Here is a 19,374-nt window from a genome sequence, read left to right on the forward strand (position 1 = left end):
AGGGAGTGGGGAGATATAGAGAGGGAGTGGGGAGAGAGAGAGAAAGGGGAGGAGAGGGAGTGGGGAGATAGAGAGGGAGTGGGGAGATAGACAGAGAAAGGTGAGGAGAGGGAGGGAGTGGGGAGATATAGAGAGGGAGGGGGGAGAGAGAGAGAAAGGAGAGGAGAGGGAGTGGGGTGAGAGAGAGAAAGGGGAGGAGATGGAGTGGGGAGATATAGAGAGGGAGTGGGGGAGAGAGAGAGAGAGAAAGGGGAGGAGAGGGAGGGAGTGGGGAGATATAGAGAGGGAGTGGGGAGAGAGAGAGAGGGAGTGGGGAGAGAGAGAGAAAGGGGAGGAGAGGGAGTGGGGGAGAGAGAGAGAAAGGGGAGGAGAGGGAAGGAGTGGGGAGATATAGAGAGGGAGTGGGGAGAGAGAGAGAGAAAGGAGAGGAGAGGGAGTGGGGAGAGAGAGAGAAAGGGGAGGAGATGGAGTGGGGAGATATAGAGAGGGAGTGGGGGAGAGAGAGAGAAAGGGGAGGAGAGGGAGGGAGTGGGGGGATAGAGAGGGAGTGGGGGAGAGAGGGAGTGGGGAGAGAGAGAGAAAGGGAGGAGAGGGAGTGGGGAGAGAGAGAGAGAAAGGGGAGGAGAGGGAAGGAGTGGGGAGATATAGAGAGGGAGTGGGGAGAGAGAGAGAGAAAGGGGAGGAGAGAGGGAGTGGGGAGATATAGAGAGGGAGTGGGGAGAGAGAGAGAGAAAGGAGAGGAGAGGGAGTGGGGAGAGAGAGAGAAAGGGGAGGAGATGGAGTGGGGAGATATAGAGAGGGAGTGGGGAGAGAGAGAGAGAAAGGGGAGAAGAGGAAGGGAGTGGGGAGATATAGAGAGGGAGTGGGGAGAGAGAGAGAAAGGGGAGGAGAGGGAGTGGGGAGATATAGAGAGGGAGTGGGGAGAGAGAGAGAAAGGGGAGGAGAGGGAGTGGGGAGATAGACAGAGAAAGGTGAGGAGAGGGAGGGAGTGGGGAGATATAGAGAGGGAGTGGGGAGAGAGAGAGAGAAAGGAGAGGAGAAGGAGTGGGGAGAGAGAGAGAGAAAGGAGAGGAGAAGGAGTGGGGTGAGAGAGAGAAAGGGGAGGAGATGGAGTGGGGAGATATAGAGAGGGAGTGGGGAGAGAGAGAGAGAAAGGGGAGGAGAGGGAGGGAGTGGGGATATATAGAGAGGGAGTGGGGAGAGAGAGAGAGGGAGTGGGGGGAGAGAGAGAAAGGGGAGGAGAGGGAGTGGGGAGAGAGAGAGAGAAAGGGGAGGAGAGGGAAGGAGTGGGGAGATATAGAGAGGGAGTGGGGAGAGAGAGAGAGAAAGGAGAGGAGAGGGAGGGAGAGAGAGAGAGAAAGGGAGGAGATGGAGTGGGGAGATATAGAGAGGGAGTGGGGAGAGAGAGAGAGAAAGGGGAGAAGAGGAAGGGAGTGGGGAGATATAGAGAGGGAGTGGGGGAGAGAGAGAGAAAGGGAGGAGAGGGAGTGGGGAGATATAGAGAGGGAGTGGGGAGAGAGAGAGAAAGGGGAGGAGAGGGAGTGGGGAGATAGAGAGGGAGTGGGAGGAGACAGAGAAAGGTGAGGAGAGGGAGGGAGTGGGGAGATATAGAGAGGGAGTGGGGAGAGAGAGAGAGAAAGGAGAGGAGAGGGAGTGGGGTGAGAGAGAGAAAGGGGAGGAGATGGAGTGGGGAGATATAGAGAGGGAGTGGGGAGAGAGAGAGAGAAAGGGGAGGAGAGGGAGGGAGTGGGGAGATATAGAGAGGGAGTGGGGAGAGAGAGAGAGGGAGTGGGGAGAGAGAGAGAAAGGGGAGGAGAGGGAGTGGGGAGAGAGAGAGAGAAAGGGGAGGAGAGGGAAGGAGTGGGGAGATATAGAGAGGGAGTGGGGAGAGAGAGAGAGAAAGGAGAGGAGAGGGAGTGGGGAGAGAGAGAGAAAGGGGAGGAGATGGAGTGGGGAGATATAGAGAGGGAGTGGGGAGAGAGAGAGAGAAAGGGGAGGAGAGGGAGGGAGTGGGGAGATATAGAGAGGGAGTGGGGAGAGAGAGAGGGAGTGGGGAGAGAGAGAGAAAGGGAGGAGAGGGAGTGGGGAGAGAGAGAGAAAGGGGAGGAGAGGGAAGGAGTGGGGAGATATAGAGAGGGAGTGGGGGAGAGAGAGAGAGAAAGGGGAGGAGAGAGGGAGTGGGGAGATATAGAGAGGGAGTGGGGAGAGAGAGAGAGAGAGAGAGAGAGAGAGAGAGAGAGAGAGAGAGAGAGAGAGAGAGAGAGAGAGAGAGAGAGAGAGAGAGAGAGGGAGGAGAGGGAGTGGGGAGATATAGAGAGGGAGTGGGAGAGAGAGAGAAGGGGAGGAGAGGGAGGGAGTTGGGAGAGAGAGAAAGGAGAGGAGAGGGAGTGGGGAGAGAGAGAGAGAGAAAGGGGAGGAGAGGGAAGGAGTGTGGAGATATATAGAGAGGGAGTGGGGAGAGAGAGAGAGAGAAAGGGGAGGAGAGGGAAGGAGTGTGGAGATATAGAGAGGGAGTGGGGAGAGAGAGAGAGAAGGGGAGGAGAGCGAAGGAGTGGGGAGATATATAGAGAGAAAGGGGAGGAGATGGAGTGGGGAGATATAGAGAGGGAGTGGGGAGAGAGAGAGAGAAGGGGAGGAGAGGGAGTGGGGAGATATAGAGAGGGAGTTGGGAGAGAGAGAGAGAAAGGGGAGGAGAGGGAGTGGGGAGATATAGAGAGGGAGTTGGGAGAGAGAGAGAGAAAGGGGAGGAGAGGGAGTGGGGAGATATAGAGAGGGAGTGGGGAGAGAGAGACAGAAAGGGGAGGAGAGGGAGTGGGGAGAGAGAGAGAGAACGGGGAGGAGAGGGAGTGGGGAGATATAGAGAGGGAGTGGGGAGAGAGAGAGAGAGAAAGGGGAGGAGAGGGAGTGGGAAGATATATAGAGAGAGAAAGGGGATGAGAGGGAGGGAGTGGGGAGATATAGAGAGGGAGTGGGGAGAGAGAGAGAAAGGGGAGGAGAGGGAAGGAGTGGGGAGATATAGAGAGGGAGTGGGGGAGAGAGAGAAAGGGGACGAGAGGGAAGGAGTGGGGAGATATAGAGAGGGAGTGGGGGAGAGAGAGAGAAAGGAGAGGAGAGGGAGTGGGGAGATATAGAGAGGGAGTGGGGAGAGAGAGAGAGAAAGGGGAGGAGAGGGAAGGAGTGTGGAGATATAGAGAGGGAGTGGGGAGAGAGAGAGAGAAAGGAGAGGAGAGGGAGTGGGGAGATATAGAGAGGGAGTGGGGAGAGAGAGAGAGAAAGGAGAGGAGAGGGAGTGGGGAGATATAGAGAGGGAGTGGGGAGAGAGAGAGAGAAAGGAGAGGAGAGGGAGTGGGGAGATATAGAGAGGGAGTGGGGAGAGAGAGAGAGAAAGGAGAGGAGAGGGAGTGGGGAGATATAGAGAGGGAGTGGGGAGAGAGAGAGAGAAAGGAGAGGAGAGGGAGTGGGGAGATATAGAGAGGGAGTTGGGAGAGAGAGAAAGGGGAAGAGAGGGAGTGGGGAGATATAGAGAGGGAGTTGGGAGAGAGAGAGAGAAAGGGGAGGAGAGGGAGTGGGGAGAGAGAGAGAAAGGGGGAGAGGGACTGGGGAGATATAGAGAGGGAGTGGGGAGAGTGAGAGAAAGGGGAGGAGAGGGAAGGAGTGGGGAGCTATAGAGAGGGAGTGGGGAGAGAGAGAGAGAGAGGAGAGGGAGTGGGGAGAGAGAGAGAATGGGGAGGAGAGGGAGTGGGGAGATATAGAGAGGGAGGGGAGAGAGAGAGAAATGGGAGGAGAGGGAGTGGGGAGATATAGAGAGGGAGTGGGGAGAGAGAGATAGAAAGGGGAGGAGAGGGAGGGAGTGGGGAGATATAGAGAGGGAGTGGGGAGAGAGAGAGAAAGGGGAGGAGAGGGAGTGGGGAGATATAGAGAGGGAGTTGGGAGAGAGAGAAAGAGGAGGAGAGGGAGTGGGGAGATATAGAGAGGGAGTTGGGAGAGAGAGAGAGAAAGGGGAGGAGAGGGAGGGGGAGAGAGAGAGAGAAAGGGGAGGAGAGGGAGTGGGGAGAGAGAGAGAACGGGGAGGAGAGGGAGTGGGGAGATATAGAGAGGGAGTGGGGGGAGAGAGAGAGAAAGGGGAGGAGAGGGAGTGGGGAGATATAGAGAGGGAGTGGGGGAGAGAGAGAGAGAAAGGGGAGGAGAGGGAAGGAGTGGGGAGATATAGAGAGGGAGTGGGGAGAGAGAGAGAGAAAGGGGAGGAGAGAGGGAGTGGGGAGATATAGAGAGGGAGTGGGGAGAGAGAGAAAGGGGAGAGAGAGAGGGAGTGGGGAGATATAGAGAGGGAGTGGGGAGAGAGAGAGAAAGGGGAGGAGAGGGAGGGAGTTGGGAGAGAGAGAAAGGAGAGGAGAGGGAGTGGGGAGAGAGAGAGAGAAAGGGGAGGGAGAGAGAGAAAGGGGAGGAGAGGGAGGGAGTGGGGAGAGAGAGAGAGAGAAAGGGGAGAGGGAAGGAGTGTGGAGATATATAGAGAGGGAGTGGGGAGAGAGAGAGAGAGAAAGGGGAGGAGAGGGAAGGAGTGTGGAGATATAGAGAGGGAGTGGGGAGAGAGAGAGAGAAAGGGGAGGAGAGCGAAGGAGTGGGGAGATATATAGAGAGAAAGGGGAGGAGATGGAGTGGGCAGATATAGAGAGGGAGTGGGGAGAGAGAGAGAGAAAGGGGAGGAGAGGGAGTGGGGAGATATAGAGAGGGAGTTGGGAGAGAGAGAGAGAAAGGGAGGAGAGGGAGTGGGGAGATATAGAGAGGGAGTTGGGAGAGAGAGAGAGAAAGGGGAGGAGAGGGAGTGGGGAGATATAGAGAGGGAGTGGGGAGAGAGAGACAGAAAGGGGAGGAGAGGGAGTGGGGAGAGAGAGAGAGAACGGGGAGGAGAGGGAGTGGGGAGATATAGAGAGGGAGTGGGGGAGAGAGAGAGAGAAAGGGGAGGAGAGGGAGTGGGAAGATATATAGAGAGAGAAAGGGGATGAGAGGGAGGGAGTGGGGAGAGAGAGAGAAAGGGGAGGAGAGGGAAGGAGTGGGGAGATATAGAGAGGGAGTGGGGGGAGAGAGAGAGAAAGGGGACGAGAGGGAAGGAGTGGGGAGATATAGAGAGGGAGTGGGGAGAGAGAGAGAGAAAGGAGAGGAGAGGGAGTGGGGAGATATAGAGAGGGAGTGGGGAGAGAGAGAGAGAGAAAGGGGAGGAGAGGGAAGGAGTGTGGAGATATAGAGAGGGAGTGGGGAGAGAGAGAGAAAGGAGAGAGAGGGAGTGGGGAGGAGAGGGAGTGGGGAGAGAGAGAGAGAGAAAGGAGAGGAGAGGGAGTGGGGAGATATAGAGAGGGAGTGGGGAGAGAGAGAGAGAAAGGAGAGGAGAGGGAGTGGGGAGATATAGAGAGGGAGTGGGGAGAGAGAGAAAGGAGAGGAGAGGGAGTGGGGAGATATAGAGAGGGAGTGGGGAGAGAGAAAGGAGAGGAGAGGGAGTGGGGAGATATAGAGAGGGAGTGGGGGAGAGAGAGAGAAAGGGAGGGTGGGGAGTGGGGAGATATAGAGAGGAGTTGGGAGAGAGAGAAAGAGGAGGAGAGGGAGTGGGGAGATATAGAGAGGGAGTTGGGGAGAGAGAGAGAAAGGGGAGGAGAGGGAGGGGGGGAGAGAGAGAGAAAGGGGAGGAGAGGGAGTGGGGAGAGAGAGAGAACGGGGAGGAGAGGGAGTGGGGAGATATAGAGAGGGAGTGGGGAGAGAGAGAGAAAGGGGAGGAGAGGGAGTGGGGAGATATAGAGAGGGAGTGGGGAGAGAGAGAGAGAAAGGGGAGGAGAGGGAAGGAGTGGGGAGATATAGAGAGGGAGTGGGGAGAGAGAGAGAGAAAGGGGAGGAGAGAGGGAGTGGGGAGATATAGAGAGGGAGTGGGGAGAGAGAGAGAAAGGGGAGGAGAGAGGGAGTGGGGAGATATAGAGAGGGAGTGGGGAGAGAGAGAGAAAGGGGAGGAGAGGGAGTGGGGAGATATAGAGAGGGAGTGGGGAGAGAGAGAAAGGGGAGGAGAGGGAGTGGGGAGATATAGAGAGGGAGTGGGGAGAGAGAGAGAGAAAGGGGAGGAGAGGGAGTGGGGAGAGAGAGAGAGAACGGGGAGGAGAGGGAGTGGGGAGATATAGAGAGGGAGTGGGGAGAGAGAGAGAGAGAAAGGGGGAGATATAGAGGGGCAAAGAGAGAGAAAGACCAGCTCTGCAGCGGTATAAGGGATGCAGAGTTTTAGTATCAGTCAGACACGCCACATTGACCAGCCTTTAACACGGCTACTGTAGATTAAACACACAGTCCTCAAAGAAGGGAACAGGTGTGTATGTGCATGCAATCGCCTGTGTTCCCAATCACAGCCTATAACCCTGGGAACTCAAACACTCACACATATACGCACACACACACGGCATGTGTGTTTGTCACAATACCTGATGTCACCGGTAAAGACATTCCATTGGCCCATCTGTGTGGAGTGTAAACAGGCAGGAGTGTTTTACGGGCCAGGTGTGTGTGTGTGTGTGTGTGTGTGTGTGTGTGTGTGTGTGTGTGTGTGTGTGTGTGTGTGTGTGTGTGTGTGTGTGTGTGTGTGTGTGTGTGTGTGTGTGTGTGTGTGTGTGTGTGTGTGTGTGTGTGTGTGTGTGTGGTATGGTTTGGTTTCACTATCCTTGTGGGGGCCAGAAGTCCTGGTTTGGTTTAGTTTTAGGGTTAGGGGTTTAGGGTTAGGTTTAGGGGTTATGGAAAATCTGTTTTTTCTTACGGGAATAAATGTTTTGGTCTCCACAAGGATAGTAAAACAAACTGTGTGTCTGGATGCTAATCAGCTGTGATGCTGCGATGATGGAGCTGGGTTGTGAATTATCTTATGAAGAGTCTAAGTGTCTCTGATGGAACTATAGACAACTAAGACCATGATGCTATGTTTGTTGAAGAAAGGACTGAAAGGGAACAGATGCAGCTGTAGTGGAATACGAGAAGGATGTGGGAGACAGGTCTTCATTGTGAAGAACAATTTGGTCTTAATTGACGTACCTGTATAGATAAAGGTGGAGCATATATATATATATATATATATATATATATATATATATATATATATATATATATATATATATATATATATATATATACACACAGTAGCAGTCAAAGGTTTGGAAACACCTACTGACTCAAGTTTAAAATATATTTTTTTTTTACTATTTTCTAGATTGTAGAATAATAGTGAAGACATCAAAACTATGAAATAACACGTATGGAATCATGTAGTAACCACAAAAGTGCTGAACATATCAAAATAGATTTTAGATTTTAGATTCTTCAAAGTAGCCACCCTTTGCCTTGATGACAGCTTTGCACACTCTTGGCATTCTCTCAACCTGCTTCACCTGGAATGCTTTTCCAACAGTCTTGAAGGAGTTCCCACATATGCTGACCACTTGTTGGCTGCTTTTACTTCACTCTGCGGTCCAACACTGTTGACAAACAAAATTATAGTCCCACTAAGCGCAAACCAGATGGGATGGCGTATCACTGAATAATGCTGTGGTAGCCATGCTGGTTAAGTTTGCCTTGAATTCTAAATAAATCACAGACAGTGTCACCAGCAAACCACCCCCACATCATCACACCTCCTCATCACACATTCAGAGATCATCCGTTCACCTACTATGTGTCTCACAAAGACACAGTGGTTGGAACCAAAATTCTCAAATTTTGACTCATCAGATCAAAGGACAGATTTCCACCTGTCTAATGTCCATTACTCGTGTTTCTTTCCCAAAGCAAGTCTTTTCTTATTATTAGTGTCCTTTAGTAGTGGGTTTCTTTGCAGCAATTTGACCATGAAGGCCTGATTCACACAGGCTCTTCTGAACAGTTGATGTTGAGATGTGTCTATTACTTGAACTCTGTGAAGCATTTATTTAGGCTGAAAACTGAAGTGCAGTTAACTCTAAGGAACTTATCCTCTGCAGCAGAATTAACTCTAGGTCTTCCTTTCCTGTGGCGGTCCTCATGAGAGCCAGTTTCATCAAGGCGCTTGATTGTTTTTGCGACTGGACTTGAAGAAACGTTCACAAACTTGTCACAACACAACTGATTGGTTGAAACGCATCAAGAAGGAAAGAAAATCCACAAATGAACTTTTAACAAGGCACACCTGTTAATTGAAATGCATTCCCTTATGAAGCTGTCATCAAGGCAAAGGGTGGCTACTTTGAAGATTCTTAATATAAAATATATTTGGATTTGTTTCACACTTTTTTGGTTACTACACGATTCCATGTGTGTTATTTCATAGTTTTCTAATTAAATCAAATCCAATTGAATTCGTCACATGTGCTGAATACTTACAAGCCCTTAACCAGCAATGCAGTTCAAGAAAGAGTTAAGAAAATATTTACCAAATAAACTAAAGTAAAAAAGAATACAAAGTAACACAGTAAAAAAAACATGAATGAGGCTTTATACAGGGGGTATCGTTACCGAGTCAATGTGCGGGGTTACAGGTTAGACAAGGTCATTTTTTTCCATGTAAGTAGGGGTTAAATGAACTATGCATAGATAATAAACAATGAGTAGCAGCAGTGTACAAACAAATGGGGAGGAGGTGGGGTGTCAATGTAAATAGTCCGGGTGTCCATTTGATTAATTGTTCAGTAGCCTTATGGCTTGGGGGAAGAAGCTGTTTAGGATCCTTTTGGTCCGAGACTTGGTGCTCCGGTACCGATTGCCGTGCGGTATGACTTGGGTGACTGGAGTCAAACCATTTTTTGGGGCTTTCCTCTGACACCTCCTAGTATATAGGTTTTGGATGGCAGGAAGCTTCGCCCCAGTGATGTACTGGGCCGTACGAACTACCCTCTCTAGTGCCTTACGGTGAGATACAGAGCAGTTGCCATACCAGGTGTTGATGCAACTGGTCAGTATGCTCTCAATGGTGCAGCTGTAGAACTTTTTGAGCATCTGGGGACCCATAACAAATCTTTTCAGTCTCCAGAGGGGGAAAAGGTGTTGTCGTACCCTCTCTACGATTGTCTTGGTGTTTAGGGACCACAGTTTGTTGGTGATGTGGACACCAAGGAACTTGAAACTATCAACCTGCTCCACTACAGCGCTGTCGATGTTATTGGGTGCGTGCTCGGCACTCCTTTTCCCGTAGTCCATGATTAGCTCCTTTGTCTTGCTCACATTGAGAGAGAGGTTGTTGTCCTGGCACCACACTGCCAGTTCTCTGACCTCCTCCCCATAGGCTGTCTCATCATTGTCGGTAATCAGGTCTACCACTGTTGTGTCATCACCAAACTTAATGATGGTGTTGGCGTCGTGTTCAGCCACGCAGTCGTGGGTGAACAGGGAGTACAGGAGGGGACTAAGCATGCACCCCTGAGGGGCCCCCGTGTTGTTGTCTACCCTTACCATGTGTTGATGTCTACCCTTACCACCTGGGGGACGGCCCATCAGGAAGTCCAGGATCTAGTTGCAGAGTGGGGGTTCAGTACCAGGGTCTTTAGCTTAGTGATGAGCTTTGTGGGTCCTATTGTGTTAAACGCGGAGTTGTAGTCAGTGAACAGCATTCTCACATAGGTGTTCCTTTGTCCAGGTGGGAAAGTGCAGTGTGGAGTGCGATTGCGATTGTGTCCCCTGTGTTGGTGGGTAGTTGTTTTCTGTTTTGTGTTGTTTCACCTGACAGGACTGTTTCGTTTCTTACATTCTCGTTGTTGTTTTTGTTTTCGTGTTCTGTTATATTAAAATATTAACATGGACACTTACCACGCTGCGTGTTGGTCCGATCTTGACTACTCTTCCTCAGACGAAGAGGAGAACCGTTACACCTGTATTGCCTGTTTGATGGTTAGTCTGTAATAAAGAATAACCCTGGAATGAGTAGGCGTGTACACATTTTTGACTGGTGCTGTATATCTTTTCACATGTCTGTCAGTCTGTCCCTGGCATCGATTCAACAACACAGGACAACTCCCAGTTGCTGATCATGTTCAGTTACAACATCAAGCAAGTGATTGGAGCTACGGGCAACACACTGTGATTACAGTCCAGAGTAAATACAGAGAGAGAACAAGACAGAAAGAGAGAGAGATTTTACTTGGAGTGTATGTATCAACAGTTAGACAAGCGATCGGGATACAATATCAAAGAACAGCTGATGGTGAGACAGAGAGCAAGAGCAAGACAGAGACATACACGCACATACACACACAAACGCACACTTAAGGTGCTCATTGCCAAGATCAAATATAAAGTATACAGATGATGTCACAGTAATCTAAGTGCTGCGAGGGTTCTGTCACACACACACACACACACACACACACACACACACACACACACACACACACACACACACACACACACACACACACACACACACACACACACACACACACACACACACACACACACACACACACACACACACACACACACACACACACACACACACACACACACACACTGGCTGTCTGGCTAAGACATTGCAATCAGGCTATCACAGTGAAAACCAGCTGGCGCCCTCACTTTATATTTCCATTCCTAATTTGGGAACACAGTTCTGGGAACATGTCTATTAACCTCTACATGACAATCACACACAGACTAATGGTTAATGCAACAGAGAATGGGGTTTACACTGTCATCTGTACGAGAACTTAGCATTTAAAGGGATAGTTCACCCAATGACCAAATGACTGGTGTGTTCCCTTGCCTGAATGTAGCTGTGCCAAGGAAGACCGAAATCCACACTCTGGGCACAAATCACCTCAAAGTAACTATCCCTTTAAAGCGTTGACCCCTTTCCCATATTGATGAATGGACGTGTGCCAAGCTCTTTCACAAGGCACTCAGGATACTGGAGATGACTAAAGCTTTTGGGTTAACTTTTGGACACATACACACACTTAGGGAGCATCGGTGGAGGGTTGCACAAACACTTTCCAGCACAGACTTAAAGCAAACTGAGTGAGGGCTCCAAGACAAATATGTCCAAGAAACACTGTGAGGTCTCCCACCTCCAATCCAATCCTCTTCCACCCCATGGGCCCCTGGTTTTGGCCCTCTTCAGCCTCCATCCCCCCTTTGGCTCCTGGGTCCATGCTCTGGCTTTGTGTCTGGCAACCCACATCACCAGCAATAATATGATTTGGGGAGTCATTGTTTCCGTCCTTTCTGTTTTTCACTGAGTGGATTAGAATGAAAAGACAATAATATAATTCCCTTAATAAACGATTGTTGAATTTCTTATCTCGTAAACCTGTGCCATTCACCTGGATGGCACAATAGGAGAATAAAGATGCATTATTCTGAAGTGGAGATTTTATCCCACTAGGTACAGCTTTTATAACAGTGTCAGTGCCTTGTATATTTCCATAAATTCTCTCCTGGTAAATAGATTCCTACCGTAATATCGACCCATTAGTCCATAAAAAACATTTATGAGGTGAAAAGTTGTGTTAAAACAGCAAACCCCAGCACATTAAAGCCTGCTTGTGAAAAGCCGTCAATTTCACAGGAGATTTGCCCACAATATACGGACGTGGTAGTAAAAGAAATGAAGCCCTCCGAGCTTCTGAAAAACAAAATGAGGTGTAATATTCCGGAAACTATGAGGATTGATTTATGTCCCTTTTAACCCAGTTGAATTTTGATATCTGATTGAAGAGAGTGAAGTCGAAGACATTTAGACCGCCATCACGATTCCTGTTGGTCTAGGATGTCTATTCCCTCTGCGATATTTTATTGGGCTTCATCGTTTGATGTAAACTGGCGCCGTGCTTGGCTCACTCCACACAAATTTACGGTGACCAATAAAGTAAAGGAGATCTCCTTTAAGATTATCCATATATTTTATCCGTGTAATAGCTTGATTTCTAAATATATACGTTACCAGTGAATGCAGTTTTAGTGAACTAGAAACGGAATCTGTTGAACACTTCTTCTGTCATTGTTTACAGAGTGAGGTGTTCTGGACTGATCTTGGCAACAAAATGCATACAAACCATTGAAATATCTAAGTTTGATATATTATTTTACCACACTGATTCCACAATTGAACGTGAGTATGTCATAAATCTCTTTTTTTTTCTTAGGAAAAACGTTCATACACAAATCTAAATTTATGAAGAAAAAGCGCCTTTTCTTATTTTTAAAAATCGGATTTGGAAAACTATTTAGAGTCATTAAAACGTATACGAAAACAAAATGTCAAAAAATGTATTTGCTACATGTCTGTATTTGAATTGATAGAACGTGGATTTGCATGATCATTTTTGCTTCTTCTCTTATTTCTTTGTGGAATCCTTGTCCCTGCCGTAGATACCACATATCAGGCTCTCTCCGGGGAACAGGGCAACACAACCACTCCCAGTGTTTGTGTCTATGCGTGCCTGCATGTTTTCATACGTGGCCCCGGCCACTGAAAGGGTCTGGTTGGCGGTGAGTAACCAGATAGCCAGTCGGTGACATAACATTATGACTGGGCACCGACTGACTGACTGTCCTCCATTACTGTTAATTTATGACCGTCATCAAAATGTCACTGAGTCCACTTTCAGAGCTCCTTACAACCTACATTCTATAGGTTGGAGGAGAAAAGAGGGTGACCAGGACATACCCAGTGACCAATGACTAGTGCCGGCCTTATTTACGACCAAACACACGTACCAGAGAGGACAATTAACCCTCACAAATCCTTTCCCTAGGCCAGGCATAAAACAGGCTCTCTGGCTAGAGTTAAACACTCTGTGGAATCATCCCCAGCGCACATACTCCTTGGGAGTCTGCCCGAGCAGCACCAAGACTAAACCAGGACTGCAGAATGACAGGCACGTCCCAACAGTAACCAGCTATAGTGACATTCTGATGGACTGTGACTGTGAGACGACTGGGATCCTGCAGTTCATCACTGAGCTGATTTTTTTGATGAGTCACCATGCCTCTGTGAGGAGTGACGGACACACACACACACACACACACACACACACACACACACACACACACACACACACACACACACACACACACACACACACACACACACACACACACACACACACACACACACACACACACACACACACACACACACACACACACACACACACACAAAATATGTCTACACATGGTATTAAAATGTGTCTCACCTGTTCACGGACCGGATTCCCTGTATGGAAATTATTTGACAGCTAATCTTTCAAAATAATACCTGTTATGTATTTTTTTAAGACACATATTGGTGCCATAAGTCAATGGCACAACCTGTCAATGATATTACAAGGCGGGATAATAATGATTTAAATCAGGGATGGGCAACTGTCCCCCCCTTTTGTAGGCCTGTGGATTTTTTTACCCATCAAAGTTGCCCATCCCCGATTTATGGTTTCACTCTCAAGATCTGTTCACACTTGTAAGATGCCTGAATACTTCCGGAGGTGGTCAGGAAGGTCTGTTCACAATCAGATCACAATGTGTCTTTTAATCGTCTACACCTGTCTGAAAATGTGGGCCCAATCAGAATGTGGACACGATCACTAAGGATGCATGTTAGCACCAGGTATAAATGGGGCTAGAGGGTCAGCAAAGACACTATTAGAAAAAAGGGTTCCAAAATGGTTCTACGGCTGTCCCCATAGGAAACCCTTTTGGGTTTCAGGTAGAACCCTTTGTAGAAAGGGTTCTATATCACAGGATGTTGGTGGCACCTTAATTGGGGAGGACAGGCTTGTGGTAACGGTTGGAGAGGAATAGGTGGAATGGTATAAACTACATCAAACACATGATTTCCATTTGTTTGATGCTGTTCCATTCGCTCGTTTCCAGCCACTCTTCTATGTGGAACAAAAAGGGTTCTCCCTGCAACCATAAAGGGTTCTTCAAAGGGTTCTCTTATGGGAACAGCTGAAGATCCTTTTAAGGTTCTAGACAGCACCTTTTTTTACTAAGAGTGTATTCCTTAGTCTCGTGACATCATCAACTGAGAGAGAGAGAGAGAGAGAGAGAGAGAGAGAGAGAGAGAGAGAGAGAGAGAGAGAGAGAGAGAGAGAGTGAGAGAGAGAGAGAGAGAGAGAGAGAGAGAGAGAGAGAGAGAGAGAGAGAGAGAGAGAGAGAGAGAGAGAGAGAGAGAGAGAGAGAGAGAGAGAGAGAGAGAGAGAGAGAGAGAGAGAGAGAGAGAGAGAGAGAGAGAGAGAGAGAGAGAGAGAGAGAGAGAGAGAGAGAGAGAGAGAGAGAGAGAGAGAGAGAGAGAGAGAGAGAGAGAGAGAGAGAGAGAGAGAGAGAGAGAGAGAGAGAGAGAGAGAGAGAGAGAGAGAGAGAGAGAGAGAGAGAGAGAGAGAGAGAGAGAGAGAGAGAGACAGAGAGAGAGAGAGAGAGAGAGAGAGAGAGAGAGAGAGAGAGAGAGAGAGAGAGAGAGTGAGAGTGAGAGAGAGAGAGAGAGAGAGAGAGAGAGAGAGAGAGAGAGAGAGAGAGAGAGAGAGAGAGAGAGAGAGAGAGTGAGAGAGAGAGAGAGAGAGAGAGAGAGAGAGAGAGAGAGAGAGAGAGAGAGAGACAGAGAGAGACAGAGAGAGAGAGAGAGAGAGAGAGAGAGAGAGAGAGAGAGAGAGAGAGAGAGAGAGAGAGAGAGAGAGAGAGAGAGAGGAAGGAACAGAGAAAGACAGAGAGAGAGAGAGAGAGAGAGAGAGAGAGAGAGAGAGACAGAGAGAGACAGAGTGAGAGTGAGAGAGAGAGAGAGAGAGAGAGAGAGAGAGAGAGAGAGAGTGAGAGAGAGAGAGAGAGAGAGAGAGAGAGAGAGAGAGAGAGAGAGAGAGAGAGAGAGAGAGAGAGAGAGAGAGAGGAAGGAACAGAGAAAGACAGGGGAAGTAAGAAAAAATGAGAGAGGATGACGCCAAAAGACTTCAGAACTACCTTCAGGGATGGCTACCATCCTCATCGACAGCTACTGGAGGACAAATACAAATACTGGGTGTTCCCTGTGGGCTTTCGTTCCAGCCCTGCTCTTGCTCACTATGCATCTGCTCATCGGGACATTTATTAGCTTCAGCCGTGTGAGTAGAGTTGTCCCCCAACCGAGTGTTAGGAAACACTTACTTTGTGTCTGTCCAAGGGGACTCACTGTCTGAACCTATAACAGCCCAGGTGTCCTCGCCCTGCACTCTCTGGCTACACATCAGGACACACACACACACACACACACACACACACACACACACACACACACACACACACACACACACACACACACACACACACACACACACACACACACACACACACACACACACACACACACACACACACACACACACACACACACACACACACACACACACACACAGGAGCTGTAATGCTATATTCCATCTCCCCTAGCGACCATGCAGAGTATTACAACACTCAGGTACTCAACTCCACTAACAATCCCCAATCACAGCTAATCGTCATATTACATTTGTTTACATGTAGCAGCCTCACAGCAGCCCAGGGGAGCTCTTGGCAGCGAGTGTGTAGGGACAGAGAGGGTGAAGACAAGCTCTATAGGAAGTAAATGCACGGGTTCCATTTCATGCTAATTTAACTGACACACCCAAACATTAATCTGGAGCAAGGAACTTTGATGGGGGTGGGGGCTATAAAAACATCAGAACTCATCATGAGGGCCTCAGTGGCTCGCGGGTCTGCAAACCAAAATCCATACCCTCACATGCAGTCAGAGCCGGCCATAGCCTTTAAGGGGCCCGTAGCTACATTTTGATCACCAGTGCCAGGAGCGCCGGATGCATTATCTCAGAAACGGACGCCTTCCTGGGTTTTCTTGCATGACAGTGTTTAGGGTTTTGGTGCAAAAAATAAAAATAAAAAAAACATCCAGCCAGTCCTGTGGCTGAAAACAGCTCGTTGATGAGATAGGTCGAGGGAGAATGGTAATAATCACGCAAGCGAACAGTCGGAGTGCAACAGCGGTGTGCAGAGCGGCATCTCGGAACGCACAACTCATCGTCCCAGATGGGCTATTGCAGCAGACAACGCCACTGGGTTCCACTCCTTTCAGCTAAAATCAAGAAGAAGCGGCTCTAGCAGTGGAGGCTGCTGAGGGGAGGACGGCTCATAACAATGACTGGAATGGAATCAATGGAATGGCATCAAACACATGGAAACCATGGAAACCATGTGTTTAGTGTAGTTGATACCATTCCACCCATTCCACTCATACACATTAAACTGGCCGATGAATGTATAATTATATATATATATATACAGTGCCTTCAGAAAGTTCACACCCCTTGAATTTTTCCACATTTTGATACATTACAGCCTCATTCTAAAATGTATTACATAAATAACAAATAGTCAGCAATCTACACACAATACCCATATAAGCAAAAACAGGTTTGTTTTGTATAAAAGTATGTAAAAAATGTATAAAAGAACAAAAATAGAAATACCTCATTTACATAAGTATTCAGACCCTTTGCTATGAGAATCAAAGTTGAGCTCGGGTGTATCCTGTTTCCATTGATCGTCCTTGAGAGGTTTCTACAACTTGATTAGAGTCCACCTTTGGTAAATTCATTTGATTGGACAGGATTTGGAAAGGCACACATCTGTCTATATAAGGTGCCAGAGTTGGCAGTGCATGACAGAGCAAAAACCAAGCCATGAGGTCGAAGGAATTGTCTGTAGAGCTTCGAGATCTGGGGAAGGGTACCAAAAAATGTCTGCAGCATTGAAGGTCCCCCAGAATACATTGGCCTCCATCATTCTTAAATGGAAGTTTGGAACCACCAAGACTCTTCCTAGAGCTGTCTACCTGGCCAAACTGAGCAATCGAGGCCTTGAATGGCCTTGGTCAGGGAAGTAACCAAGAACCCGATGGTCACTCTGACAGAGCTCCAGAGTTCCTCTGTGGGGATGAGAGAACCTTCCCCATGGCACTATCCCTACGGTGAAGCATGGTGGTGGCAGCATCATGCTGTGGGAATGTTTTTCAGTGGCAGGGACTGGGAGAGTAGTTCGGATCGAGGCAAAGATGAATGGAGCAAAGTACAGAGAGATCCTTGATGAAAACCTGCTCCAGAGCACTCAGGACCTCAGACTTGGGCGAAGGTTCACCTTCCAGCAGGACAACGACCCTAAGCACACAGCCAAGATAATGCAGGAGTGGCTTTGGGACAAGTCTTTGAATGTCCTTGAGTGGCCCAGTCAGAGCCCAGACCTGAACCCAATCGAACATCTCTGGAGAAACTTGCAGCGATGCTCCCAATCCAACCTGACAGAGCTTGAGAGTATCAGCAGAGAAGAATGGGAGAAACTCGAAAAAAAATATAGGTGTGCCAATCTTGTAGCGTCATACACAAGAAGAATCAATATTGTATGTGTGTAGATTGATGAGGGGAAAAAACTATTTAATCAAATTTAGAATTAGGCTGTAATGAAAAATCAAGGGTTCTGAATAGTTTCCGAAGGCACTGTATATAAATATATAGGGCATAGATAAACAGAGCCATCATAAAGTTGTAGTACCCCTTGACTTAGTCCACATTTTGTTCTTACAGCCTGAATTCAAAACATATTAAATTCACCCCTCTACACACAATACTCCATAATGACAAAAAGAACACGTTTTTAGAAATGTTTGCAAATTAAATACAAAAATATATCATTTACATAAGTATTCACACCCCTGAGGCAATACATGTTAGAATCACCTTTGGTAGCGATTACAGCTGTGAGGCTTTCTGGATTAGTCTCTAAGAGCTTTGTACACCTGGATTGTACAATATTTGCACATCATTCTTTTTTAAATTCTTCAAGATCGTTCAAGTTGGTTGTTGATCATTGCTAGGACAGCCTTTTTCCAAGTCTTGCCATAGATTTTCAAGCCAATTGAAATCAAACTATAACTAGGCGACTCGGGAATATTACATATAGTCTTGGTAAGCAACTCCAGTGTATAATTGTACATGTTTTTTTTAGGTTATTGTCCTGCTGAAAGGTGCATCAAAGCTGGGACCGAGAGACTGAAAAACAGCTTCTATCTCAAGGCCATCAGACTGTTAAACAGCCGCCACTAACTTTGAGTGGCTGCTGCCAACACACTGACTCAACTCCAGCCACTTTAATAATGGGAATTGATGGGAAATGATGTAAAATATATCACTAGCCACTTTAAACAATGCTACCTAATATAATGTTTACATAGCCTACATTATTCATCTCATATGTATACATATATACTGTACTCTATATCATCTACTGCATCTTTATGTAATACATGTATCACTAGCCACTTTAACTATGCCACTTTGTTTACATACTCATCTCATATGTATATACTGTACTCGATACCATCTACTGCATCTTGCCTATGCCGCTCTGTACCATCACTCATTCATATATCTTTTTGTACATATTCTTTAACCCCTTACACTTGTGTGTATAAGGTAGTAGTTTTGGAATTGTTAGATAGATTACTTGTTGGTTATCACTGCATTGTCGGAACTAGAAGCACAAGCATTTCGCTACACTCGCATTAACATCTGCTAACCATGTGTATGTGACAAATCAGATTCGATTTGATTTGATTTGCCTCCCAGTGTCTGTTGGAAAGCAGATTGAAGCATGTTTCCCTCAAGGATTTTGCCTGTGCTTAGCCCTATTCCATTTCTTTTAATAGTAAAAAACTATTAAACAAGCATACCCATAACATAAGGCAACCACCACCACGCTAGAAAATATGACACTCACACTCAGTGATGTGTTGTGCTAGATTTGCCCAGAACATAACGCTCTGCATTCAGGACATAAAGTTCATTTCTTTGCCACATTTGTACTTGCAAACAGGATGCATATTTTTTATTCTGTACAGGCTCCCTTCTTTTCCCTCTGTCAATTAGGTTAGTATTGTGAAGTAGCTACAATGTTGTTAATCCATCCTCTATTTTCTATCACAGTCATTCAATTCTGTAACTGTTTTAAAGTCACCATTGGCCTCATGGTGAAATCCCTGAGTGGTTTCCTTCCTCTCTGGCAAATTAATTAGAAATGACACCCGTATCTTTGTAGTTAGAGGGTGCATTGGTACACCTTCCAAAGTGTAATGAATAACTTCACCATACTCAAAGGGATATTCAATGTCTGCTTTTTATATTTTAACACATCTACCAATAGCCGCCCTTTGCAAGGCATTTGAAACCCCCCCCCTGGTCTTTGTGGTTGAATCCGTGTTTTAAATTCACTGCACGACTGAGGGACTTTACAGATAATTGTGTGTAAGATGAGGTAGTCTACAGAGAGGAGCTCACTCACTCTATATTATTGCATATAGAGTGAGTCCATGCAACTTACAGTTGA

The 19,374-nt window shown here is 47.5% G+C and overlaps 1 protein-coding gene across 2 annotated transcripts in view; it reads right to left on the reverse strand.

Moving 5' to 3' along the window:
• Positions 1 to 19,374, reverse strand: part of hapln1b (hyaluronan and proteoglycan link protein 1b) — a 37,945-nt gene that overhangs the window by 9,933 nt on the left and 8,638 nt on the right. Inside the window, exon 1 of one of the 2 annotated variants that reach the window (XM_046317766.1) lies at positions 9,793 to 9,852. The exons of the other annotated variant lie outside the window; for it this stretch is intronic. The gene's annotated coding sequence lies outside the window, so the exon portion shown is untranslated. Of the gene's footprint in view, positions 1 to 9,792; positions 9,853 to 19,374 lie in introns of those variants that run through there. 2 annotated transcript variants of the gene reach the window in all.

Source organism: Oncorhynchus gorbuscha, linkage group LG20 (genome assembly GCF_021184085.1).
Source record: "Oncorhynchus gorbuscha isolate QuinsamMale2020 ecotype Even-year linkage group LG20, OgorEven_v1.0, whole genome shotgun sequence".
Taxonomy (NCBI): Eukaryota; Metazoa; Chordata; class Actinopteri; order Salmoniformes; family Salmonidae; genus Oncorhynchus; species Oncorhynchus gorbuscha.